General features: G+C 31.3%; 1 pseudogene; it reads left to right on the top strand.

The window, feature by feature from the left end:
* The first annotated feature begins 2221 nt into the window (after positions 1 to 2221).
* LOC107832259 (NAC domain-containing protein 18-like) lies at positions 2222 to 7088 on the top strand (annotated as a pseudogene).
* The last annotated feature ends 6343 nt before the right edge of the window (positions 7089 to 13431 follow it).

Below are 13431 nucleotides of genomic sequence, written 5' to 3'. Positions count from 1 at the left end.
TATATGCTACATCATACATTGCTACTAGTTTTAATATACATATTTTGTTTAATCATATAAGTTTTACGGCGACAAAAGAAGAATAGGGATTTCAATGTGTGAAAATTTTGAAAGAATAAACCAAACAAAAAAAATAAAAAAAAATAAAAAGTATTTACTTAATATGCAAAAAATAATACCAGACAAGCCCATCTCCCGTGGGCGTCTACTCTTAGAAAAAAAAAGGAAAAACAATAAGATTGACATAAGATTTAAAGTCACAACCTCACTTAGATAGGTACACCCAATAACCATCACAGCATATAATACTTTGAGCATGGGTGCACACACATATATTTAATTATTTTTAAAAAATATAGCATTACTATACATGATTTAGGGCGGGAAGCATGGGTTCACGTGCCCCATGGAACCCCCTTAGATATGCCCTTGTCCTTACCCCTAACTTTAAGAAGGTAGATAGATTGTTTCCGGGAGACGTATAATTTTTGTATATAAGTAATATACAAAAATGTGTATATATATACAATATATATATTTTTTGGTTATTATCTTGAGAATGATTATATAGTGTCATTTTTCCAATTATAAATCACAATTATTTTGAGTTCAAGTGTTATGCTAACATAATATAGTAATATTGGTTATCAGCATTTAACTGATTATTGTATTTTTTATGTCAATTTCTTTACCACGATCTTTTCGTAAAAATTGCACGGGGCGCCTTATTTGGTCGCCCCCATTTAACCTATACCCATTTTTTTAAAAACTTTTAATTTTTACCCACTTTTTAAACAACTTCAGCCCCCTTTCTCCTCCTCCTTCTCCCAATGATCTCCATATCTCTCCGGAACTTAACATTGATGTAACAATATCTCTCCTTCTGTGGCTTCACTCAATTCCTCAGAAGTCATCTTACTATACATAATTAAAATAATTGTAACGTAAGAAACTTTTTTGTGATATGGTTGATGTGGCTCAAAATATTTTTTTACGTCATTAGTTCAAATCTCAAATATATTTTTGCATTTCTTTGAATCCCCTTGACACCGTCTCCATCGTCGAGATGCTATAGTCAAGCAGAACCATAGTGCGTTCCTCGACGTTTCGATCCAGAATAAATCAATGAAGCCATCTCCATACTTAGAATATGAAATTTGAAAGGTCAATCTTCCTCCCCCAAAAATAGAAACTTCAGCAGTACATACTCAAGGGTTTTAAAAACTTCGCCAGTTACAAAACAAAAACTTCAGCTCTAGAGCTGAAGTTCAATAGTTACAAACAAAAACTTCAGCTCTAGAGCTGAAGTTCAACAACAACAACAACAACAACAACAACGACTCAGTATAATCCCACAAGTGGGGTCTGGGGAGAGTAATATGTACGCAGACCTTACCCCTATCCCGATGGGTAGAGAGGCTGTTTCCAGGAGACCCTCGGCTAAAAAAAGCAACAGGAGCCGATATATTAGTACCATAAAAATGCATAATAAAATAACAACAATATAAAAGATATGAAATACAGAATACGAAATAGATGGCTGGTATAGTAAAAACTAGCAGGTAAAGCCCTGCATCAATAGACGACCAATGACATTCTTAGTCTAACTCCTAACTGGTTAGTCTCACCCTATTGTGCTGTAGAAATATTCACAACTTTCCCCTAACCTACAACCTTAATGTTCGACCTCCATAATTCCCTGTCAAGGGTCATGTCCTCAGTAATCCTAAGTCGCGTCATGTCCTGTCTGATCACCTCTCCCCAATACTTTTTAGGTCGCCCTCTACCTCTCCGCGTGCCCACTACAGCCAGTCGCTCACATCTCCTCACCGGTGCATCAGTGCTCCTCCTCTGAATGTGCCCGAACCATCTGAGTCTTACTTCCCGCATCTTGTCCTCCATGGGGGCCACGCCCACCTTCTCTCGAATATCTTCATTCCTAATCTTATTCATCATTGAATACCCGCACATCCACCTCAACCTCTAAAGCTGAAGTTCGCGAGTTACAAAACAAAAACTTCAGCTCTAGAGCTGAAGTTCGCCAGTTACAAAAACAAAAACTTCAGCTCTAAAGCTGAACTTCATGCCCGGCTACTAGAATGCTGAAGTTTTGCGTGATTGTCTTTGCTACTTCAGCCACATATGCTGAAGTTATGAGAAAAGCGGGTACGCTTGCAATTTTTTTTGCAAAACGGATACAAGTTAAAATATGACACAAAATATGGGTATAGATGCAAATGCCCCGAAATATGCGGAGGCTCGGGAGTGGGGACATGGTAATGATGTGTACGCTAGAAGTTTCTTTCTTAGTAAAGTTTTGAAATTATGTACATAGTTATACTTAGAGCTTGTTTGGCCAAAAAAAATTTATTTTTTTCGATTTTTTTTTTCATTTTTTTTCGGAATCACTGTTTGACCATAAAAATTTCAAATTCAACTTGAAGTTGAATTCCAGATTTTTTTTTGAAATTCGAAAATTTTCAAAAAACTGTTTTTCAAAATTTTTAGTCCCAATCTCTCACAAATTTTTTAAATAACTCCAATTTATATTTATGTCCAAACACAAATTCAATTTTCAAATACTATTTCAACTTGAAAATACTTTTTTTTTTTAACCTTTTTCAGAATTTCGTAATTCTTATGTCCGCACGCCCACTTAATTACCATATAGAGTTTCTTCTTAATTACATATCATATCTATATTTATAATTTATATACAAACTAGTATTAGTACCCGCGCGGATGCGCGGATGCGCGGATGCGCGGACACTTATCATGTCAAATATTTAAGTTATTTGGATTAATGTAAATAATCTTAAAATTTACACTTTCTCAGTGAATATAGATAATCATTAGATATTAACTTCATGAAAAAATTTAACTATTTCTTCTATTTTTTTTGTGATACCATTCTTGCCGGTGTCATTGGATAATAAAAATAGTCCGGAAGCAAAATAATAATTCATATTTATGGCAAAACAATCAAATATTGAGACAATGAATGACTCTTTGGATAAGACTTAACTCTTTCACTACTATTTGAACTCTTATTTGGTGTGTTGATATCTTTTAAAAAAAAATTCTTTCTTAAAATTTTAGTTTCTAAAACATTATTTTTCAATAATAATTATTTTTATAATAATGTAAATGGAAATATTATTCTTAATTCAAAACTCATTTTAGTTGGCTATCTAAAAATATAAAAAAATTCTTTAGCTAGTGAATTTATTTTACTCCATTTTGTTATTTGACATTAACCATGTTAAATATCTGAGTTGTTTAAATTATATGTAAATAACCTTAACATTTAAACCTTCTAAATAATTATAGATAATCGTCAGATATTAATTAAGAACACTACATGAAAAAAGACTAACATTTTCTCAATTCTCGTAGTGATAATTTTATTTTTGCACTATTCTCATAGGTGTCATTGGAACTTAAAAATAGCCACAAAGTGAAATAACAACTCATATTTATGGCAAAACACAAAGGTTGACACGATATAAAACGATTCTTTGATTACGACGTGACTCTTATACTACGATTTGAACTCTTAGTTGGTATAATTTTATCTTTCAAAAAATATTTCTATTTTGAAATTTTAATTTCTAAAACTTTATATATATTATAATAATTATCTTTATATTGATTCAAGTGAAGATATTATCCTTAATTTAAAATTCACTTTAATCGGCTATCTAAAAATTTAAATGATTCTTTGGTCGGATTTATTTTAGTATGACTCCACTTTAAGTTTATCGATATCTCTAGCCCCAAAATTTGAATTTTTAATATCCTATATATACAAAAAATTTGTTCTTTGAATCATTAAATGTTAAAATAGTTGAATTATTATAAAACATTGCATATATTGTCTTAAAGTTGTCAAGTAGTTTATTTTTCGACATCATACTTGGCTTAACCTCAATGCAAACTACTCAAACTGCATTCCAATTCAAATTCAAATATCATATGAGTTTGTTAGTAATAGTGATTTTTTTTAAAACGACACATAATGTAAATTAAAAAAAATCGAAGATATCCTTATCTTATAATCTATGTATTTGAGTTGAAAAAAATATATTTGAAATCGATGAGATTAACTTTCAAATTTTTTATACTCAACAAAGATGAAACATAAGAAGAAATTTGTTGTCATCTTTTATTTCTCGTTTTTAGATCTTTCTAATATATTTTTTCAATATTTATTTTCTTTTATCTTATTTTTATGTCATTATCTTTGTTGTTACAAAAAATTAATTTATTTTACAATAAAAGGACGAGTTTTCATAAAAATTGTCTATATATAAACTTTAATTATATTTTTAGTTTTTGGTTGAAATTATTTCATATTTCTCTTTTGGCTTTATCTAATCAACTAAATAGGTGCTCACCTGACCACTTAAATTAAAAAAAATTGAATGATGTGTAATTTATATATAATATGTGTATAATCGTGTCCAACTTATATTTATGTCCAACCACAACTCCAATTTTCAAATACTATTTTCAAATTGAAAATACCTTTTTTTTTTTACTTTTTCCGGAATTATCATTCTTATAGAGTTTCTTCTTAATTACATATCATATTTATATTTATAATTTATATACAAATTCATAATAACGGAGGATCTGTTACTTCTCCCTATGTTTGTCATCCAATTACTGTCCAACCCATAGCTTTTCTTCTTCTTCTTCTTCTTTTTTATCTCAATTTCAAAACTCATTCTTTTCTCTTTTTAAGGATCACTAATTTCTCTCTTTAAATTCAACACATGTTCTGAATCAAAGTAGTGACAGTCATTGACAACCATTAAAAAAAATTAAAACTTTGTATTTGAAAATTAAATTTTGTAAAATTATTAATATTTGTTTGGGATTGTATATTGTTGAAAATGATTGAGAATATTTTTTCAAGTTTATATCTCGATTTTGAGAGAATTTGATAAAAATTCGAATTGATTTTATTTGGATTTTCAAATTGAACCTCGAATAGGAAGAAGAACAATGATATACAAATAAGTTATATGTATTGTGTATGTTGGATGTATGTTATTTATATGTGTAATGTATCATTGGACATACAATGTCATACACATCACATGTAAAATAATAAAAACGACACACAAAGTGCATATAATAATATAATTCTATGCAACAACAATTTTATATCCAAATAATATAAAACAAAAAGGAACCTAAAAATCAAGTGATTCACGTGAGTTTGCTGTTGTTTCCAAGTTATTTTTGTATTTATCGACTGATTTGGAGTATAAAAACTTGAACAAGAGTTGTCTGCCACTAAACAAAAGCTTCAAAGCGTTGAGTCCAAAAATAAAATTTTCAGTTGGATTCGATTTTGATTGGGTATTATTGCAAACAACTAAATACACTTTAAGGAGCTTATACCAAAAATTTTGGCAATTTGATGATGAGTTCGATTGGATTTAATATGATTTGCATTCTTAGGTCGACAGAGGAAAGAAAAATACGCTGCAAAAGACCAGATTATATATATTACAACATCAACAACAACCCAGTATAATCCCACAAGTGGGGTCTGGGGAGGGTAATATGTACGCAGACCTTACCCCTACCCCGAAGGATAGAGAGGCTGTTTCCAGGAGACACTCGGCTCAAAAAGCAACAGAAGAGAAAGAAATAAAGATTGTATATCTTTTAATGTTAGAAATATTTTAGAACTTTGAATTAAATTATTCAAATCTATAAATTAGTAAATAAATTCTTTTACAATAATATCAAGGTATTGATTACAAATATATGGCTAATATTTTATTAACTTGAATTAACTCTTAAAATATAAAAAACAAAATCTCTAACCAATTGAATGCAAAATCTTCTTCCCAAATATATACATGTAAGAAGTTAAGAACCATTTTATGATTTTCTCATTGGATTCACTAAAAAGAAAATATTCAATTGCTTTTCTTAGCTAGCACATCTTCTTTGCCATTTGAAGCTCTCACAATATATCATTTGAATGTTTTCCAACGACATTAGCACCTCTGTCTTGATGTTTCTCAATTACCAAGAAGTGAGCAAGTCTGTTAGAGGATAGAAAGGCACTATAAGCCTCAGATAATAGTGAAATTTTCTAAACTATTGGATTACATAAGTTTTTTATTTTGGTCGAGCTACCTATGATTTAGTTTTGCATTAGTTGTTACCATGCGAATTATTGATGATAATTTTGACCTTTATTGATAATGCTCATAGTTTCTAATACCAATGGCAAGAAATATCATTTCCCTTATTTTTCAAAGAGACACTTATAAAATTACTTAACTAAGATTTTAGTTTGAATTTTAAAGGTCAAATCCAACCATCAACTTGTCCAACAAGTGTACATAAAATTAAAATCTCCCAGATTGATTGTTCCATTTTTATTTCAAAGTGGTTTCCATTTTCGAACATACTTTGTCATTCTCAATCAACTAAGTTTTTTGTTTTCAAAGTCTTCAAGAAAGAACGGAACCCATGGAGAAGAATCCTCAATTTCGTCCCTCTGACACTGATATGATAATGCAACTGTTAAAATTTGTGGCTGGAAAATGCTTACCAACTGAAGAATTGATTGTCTTTGCAGATGTTTACAGCAAAGAGCCATGGCAATTAATTGGAGACATGAGTTTCAAGAAAACTCATTACTTATTTACCCAATTGAAGAAGAAGAAGCCCATTGATGCCAGATTCAATAGCACTACGGGTAATTGGACTTAGACACAGCAGAATAAAGGCAAGAAAATTCTTGATGAAGATGAGAGTCTGATTATTGGGTATAAAAGAAGCTTGAGTTACAAGAACAAGAAAGACTCCTCTTTGAATGGCCGCTGGATGATGACAAAGTATTTCTTGACTGACTTTGTTCTTCGGGAGTTGAAATCTAAGGAAGCAAGAGAGTTTGTAATTTTTGAGGTTAAGAAGAATCCAGATCAGAAATTAGAGGTGGAGAGTTCAAACTCCGTCGGTAATATGGCACTTTGTTCATCCCCTCCCCCTTCCTCTCTCCGTGTAATAAAAATAATTTTTAAAAATTGTTAAACGAAATATGTCTAAAAGATAATGCGGATGCCTAAAGGTCGAGTTTTTGGCCAATATTGTCCCATATTTTGAGGGCAGGTATATTTTGGTCACTCAAATATAACCCTGATAATATTTAGTCTCTTAAGTATGTTAAAGTGGAGCACACTTAGTCTCACTGACAGAATCTGTCCAAGATTAATTACGGGGTTGGTTTCGGCACTCATCGTCTTTTTAATTTACTTATCAAAAATATTTTATAAACCAACACCACTAATAGTACAGAGTTGATAAATTTAAGATTTTAACGTTGAAACTTTTACTTTTAAAAATTTCGGTTGAAAAAAATAGAGCTGCCAAGATCACTTCTAGGCATATTATTGAAGCAAACGAATAATCAGATAGTATTATCACTTTTAGCCTGTGTCAGAAACTATTTACATCTGGTAGCCGAAAAAAGTATATAAAATTTGTATAATTTTTGTATATTAACATATATATATATATACACACACACACACACACATTTTTTTCAGCTATTATTTATACCGCGGCTAAAAGTGGATATTTTCAAGTTCAAAATTTTAGAAGACATTATCTAAAATAAGGAATTAAAGTGATAATTTATGTTATCCAATAAAAGGAGAGGAAACATTTTGCTCCAGAGCAGAAGATTTGCTTCGTGAATCAGAGTTGGTTAACACCGTTAGTTTTTGAACAGATTCTATCAGTGAGACTAAAGGTGCTCCACTTTAGCATACTTAAGGGACTAAATATGCTCAGGATTATACTTGAGGGACCAAAATAGACCTACCATCAAAGATAAGGGACAATATTTGCCAAAAACTCATCAAAGGTCTAATGTAACCTACTTTCATGGAATTTTTTAACAATTTGATCTTTTTTTTCCAAATTTTGAAAGTCATTGATTATTTTCTAAAATAAAATACTCACCTGATTCCACTTTAAGTGTTTCAGTTGTTTGGGTATGGTTATAAAGACAAGAGTTGAAGTTCTTTTGTGGTACTTAATTGAAAGTAGATTTGAACAATTTGAATTGTTTTGAACGAAGGATTTGGACATAATAACAAAAACTACAATGACAGGAAAGGAAGCAGAAAAAATGATTTTATCTTTTATTCCGTTGTTCATTTTTATTTACTTTTAACTTTACACTCCCTTTAAAAAAAATAAAAAATTCGCTTATCCTAAAAAAAAGAAATTAGCTACTACTATAATTTCCTACTGCTGTAGTATTTACCATACCAAAAAAGAGTATTTAAATTCACGCGCCTCGAATAGCGTGACGACAAATGAATTCCATCAGATTGACACATTTCGTCCCTCCTCCGCCGCGTCGAAACTGAGATGTGATCCCACGATTACCTCTGACCGCTCATTCGTCGCGTCCCATCACACGATACCCCACGATGAATCGATGATAATGTTTCTGTATTTAGTGGGCGTTTGGACATAACAAATGTCAAATTTCCGAAAAAAGTGAGAAAAAAACAATAAAATAAAAATAATATTTGAAAATTAGAGTTGTATTTGGACATGAATGCAATTTTAGGTTATTTTTGAAATTTTGTAAGTGATCTAAGTGAATTATGAAAAATAACTTTTTGGAGTTTTTCAAATTTTCGAAAAATTCCGAAATTCATTTTCAAGTGAAATTGAAAAATCATGGCCAAATACTAATATTGAAAAAAATAAAAAAAAGTGATTTTTTTATGGCCAAACACGCTCTTAGTTTGTTATTAATCTTTTGGTTTCTCATTCGATATTGTTCTAGGAAAATAAGAAAAAGTACTTATTATTTTTATTTTTAAGAATCGAAGCTAAAACTTTTGATTAAACGTGAAGCTATCTTATCTATTACACTACAACAACAACAACCACTCAGTATAATCCCACAAGTGGGGTCTGGGGAGGGTAGGATATATGCAGTCTTATTCCTACTTTGGGAGGGCAGCGAGACTGTTTCCGATAGACTCTCGGCTAAAGAAGGTGAGATAAACTCTGATAGCAAGTAATGGCAAGACAAATAATTAGAAAACTATATCGAAGATAACAACAGAGAATATAAAAAGGGTACCGATAATAAGTAATAGCAAGATAACATATTTAGAAAAATAATTCCAAGGCAGCAAACAAGAATATGAACGAAGTACTACTAGCAAATCTAGAAAAAACGTTAGTTTAAGAAAACAAAATAGAAAAATTTCGAGCCCACAATTTTCTTGTGTGTCCTTAAGGAATTTAATCCCCTCACAGTTGCCCAAGGTTATCGAATCCGAAGCCGAGCGAGCGACGACGACGATGGCGCGAGGCTTGCTCTCTTCTTAACTCTTTAAGAGCTAGTAGAAGAAGTGCTCCTATATATAAGCACAAGAATTTTCCTCTTCCTATTCAATGAGGGACAAAGTTCCTTTGTAAAAAAGACTAATTAAAAATTTTATTTCCCTCTATTTCGTTTTCCACCATTTTCCATTCATATCTCTTTTGTTTTAATTAACAAAACCCAACATTATAGACTTCTATATATATTTTTTTAATCTCACCTGAAAATAGTTTATCAATAAATAATACTTATAATGAACTACAAAATCATATCTCCATTATTTTCAAATAACTCATATGAAAATAGTATGATACGATTAATTCTTTTCAATATTTTTGTTTTTTCTGTTTTGTTTCTTTTGAAAAGTACTCTCAAAGAATATGCGGATATCCCTTTGTTTTGATTCAAGATTATTAATTTCTTGTGTTTGGTCAAACATATATATGTGGCAATCGAGAGGCTTGGCCTAGACTCCAAAAATAAAAGAGGTGTTAAAGTAGTTTTCTTGTCTTTGTTATAAATATATTATATTATGGATGTTCATTTAGTACTCCGTTGTAAATAAGTTTCCTGAAGAAGTTTATCTATATGGGACTCCACCGTAAATATGTTTATCTATTTAAGTTCTCTATTGGAAATAAGCTTCCTGAAGAAGCTTATCACTTCGATACCCGGTTATGGATAAATATTACTCCCGGTAGAAAATTATTCATACCGGGTATAATAAGCTTATCATTTCAGTACCCAGTTATAGATAAATATTATCCCCGGTAGAAGATTATCCATACCAGATATAATAAGCTTATCCTTTCAGTACCTAGTTATGGATAAACATTACACCCGGTAGAAGATTATTCATACCAGGTATAATAAGCTTATCCTTTCAGTACCCAGTTATGGATAAATATTATCCCCGGTAGAAGATTATCCATACCGGGTATAATAAGCTTATCCTTTCAGTACTCCGTTATGGATAAACATTGCTCTCAGTAGAAGATTATCCATATCTGGTATAGTAGCAGCTTACACAACAACTTCCTTTCTTCTATAAATAGAAGAGATTTCAGTTCATTATGTACATCAGTTTGAATTCGAATAATATATCAGTTTCTCTCTATACTTGTCTTTACTTTATAGTCTTTATTTTATAACATGTTATCAACACGAAACTCTTCCATCTCGAGTAAATATTTTGAAAGTATCTGAGGTAAGAACTTTCTTTTCCTAAATAATGTCAAATCTTTCTAAACTTGAATTTGTAGCCCTGGATATATCGGGCAAAAGCTACATGTCTTAGGTGCTTGATGCTGAAATTCATCTTGATGCGATGGGTCTGGCAGACACTATCAAAGACAAAAATCAGGCATCAAACCAAGACCGTGCCAAAACAATGATATTCCTACACCATCACCTTGATGAGGGCCTGAAAATAGAATATCTTACTGTTAAAGATCCAGTCATATTGTGGAATAATTTGAAAGATAGATATGACCATCTGAAGATGGTCGTTCTTCCACATGCACGATATGATTGGATTCATCTAAGGCTACGAGATTTTAAATCTATTAGTGAGTATAATTATGCTATGTTCAGAATTATTTCCCAATTGAAGTTACGTGGTGATAATATTACTGGTCATGATATGTTGGAGAAAACTTTCACCACTTTTCATGCCTCGAATATGCTCCTGCAGCATCAATATCGAGAGATGAGATTTAAAAAGTATTCTGAACTTATCTCACATCTTCTTATAGCCGAGCAACATAATGGGCTATTAATGAAAAATCATGAAAGCCGACCTACTGGTTCTTGTCCATTCCCTGAAGTGAATGACACGAACTTCCACCAGGCTAAACGTGGAAAAGGTCGCCCAAGTCGTGGTCATGGTCGTGGTCGGGAAAGAAACTCTAATCATGGTAATAATAATGCACCAAAGAACAATCCTCACCACCAACAGTAGAAAAGGAAGGAACAAAAGCATGAAGCGGTGCAAACACCAAATGCAGAAAATCCATGCTATAGATGTGGAGAAAAAGGGCATTGGTCACGTACCTGTCGTACGCCAAAGCACCTGGTTGAGCTTTATCAAGCCTCCCTAAAGAAGACAGAGAAAAATGCTGAAGCAAATTTTATTTCTGAAGATAATTTAGACTTCATGCATTTAGATGTAATTGATTACCTTGCACTCCCAAAAGGAAAAATAAGTCATGTAATCGATGGTGAATCTGTAGAAATGTGAATATTTTAATTTTTGTTATTTGTAATAGATAGTATGGTTATGTAATTGTTGTACATAAAGAAAAATTATGATTTGATAATGATGTTTACTATAATATATCTTATTTATGTCATTTTGAAGAATATGGATAACATTATTAGATCAACTTAAACTCTAGCAAAGTTTGCAAGAAATATACAACCACAAGAAATGATTATATTTCGTATATCTCATTGTAATTATATTTTGTTAACTACCAGAAGTGGTATATGTCTATGATCACCAGAAGTGATAATTTAGGTTTTCTATGGTTACAATTAAAGATAAGCTACATAAATATTCTTTATATTAAATGCACACCTAGATTTGCTCCTGAAGTAGTAAATATTTTAAAAGAGGTGGAGGCATCACAATTTGATGTAATTAATGTGCATTCAGATAATTATGTTCGATTTCCTGAAGGATGAGAACTTTTGATAATATTAATTCATTCCCTGAAGTGAATGTGACAATACTAATAAGTCGGGTAAATATGAACGCGCTCTTGATGTGAATACATTACAATTCACCTCCAGAAGAGTTAATATAATTGAGAGAATATATACTCAATATTTCGTATTTTAAATTTGCTCCTGAAGAAGTAACACAATTGAAATTGCCTCCTGAAGTGGAAAAATATTATGAAGAGGAGTTTTCGTGTGCTTAAACAATTGTTTTACATTGTTTATTTGATTGTGATTTTCTCTCATGACACCAACAATGTCTGAGCAATATTTGATAGTACAAAATGTATCAACAACTCCTGAAGAGCTAAATGTTTGCCTAAAGAATACATGACACCAATAGTTCCAGATAAATATTAGATTGTGGATAATAAATGAATGTTCTCGATGAGCTTATATACAAATATGTCATTCATATTATATGATTATGGTCAAAACATATGTTGTAGTAAACCTGAAGTTTACTAATACAAATGGCTATCATATTGAGACTACAAATGATTGGAAGATTGATAATCTTCATGTTTCCACAATCATAGGGGGTAAAATAATATGTATGTGAGAAGTTACCCGCCTTATTCTTTAATTTGTACTATATCATGTATCACAGTAAATCAGAAGTTTACTAAAGCAAAAGTTTATGCCATAGTAAACCAGAAGTTTACTAAGTGATAACGCATGACATGATAAACTTGAAGTTTTCAATTGCCATTTTTAAATGAGCTATTTGAGAATTCAGATAAGCATATACTAAAGAACTAGAAGATTCTTCAGGAATTCTCATGTGTTGTTTGTTCTCATAATGAATTGATTATACCAGCTAAAGTTGGGACTAAGACCCCTGATTCTGAAATATATAAAAGGTGAATATGGGCCTGTTCACCTATCATGTGAACCACTTATAGGTGCATATATGAGATGGTTACATGTGTAATTATTGTCAACCTGCAGTTTGGCATTTGGAATTGCTTTTCTCGATTAAGAGCATAATTTTCAGATTATGAAATCAAGATAGTTCATCTTGATAATGCTGGTTTATATCCAAGTTGGTTTAGCATTGAATACCTCCTATTAATGGCTAAACCATTGCTTATGAGAACAAAGCTTCATGTGTTGGTCTAAGATTTTCTAAATTGCATATAGCATCACTTGTATGCATCAGATCAACAATATATGATAAGTCCTCCCTTCACAATTGGTTTAGGATCAGAAACCAAATATTTTTACTATCTTTTGTTGCGTGGTATATGATTAATTTCTCTACCATAATACACAAAGATATGTTTTCCAAAGATGATTGGGGATATATGTTAGTTTTTCTA

This window comes from Nicotiana tabacum, chromosome 20 (assembly GCF_000715075.1).
Source record: "Nicotiana tabacum cultivar K326 chromosome 20, ASM71507v2, whole genome shotgun sequence".
NCBI classification, from domain to species: domain Eukaryota; kingdom Viridiplantae; phylum Streptophyta; class Magnoliopsida; order Solanales; family Solanaceae; genus Nicotiana; species Nicotiana tabacum.
This window is presented reverse-complemented; position numbering and strand designations above follow the sequence as displayed.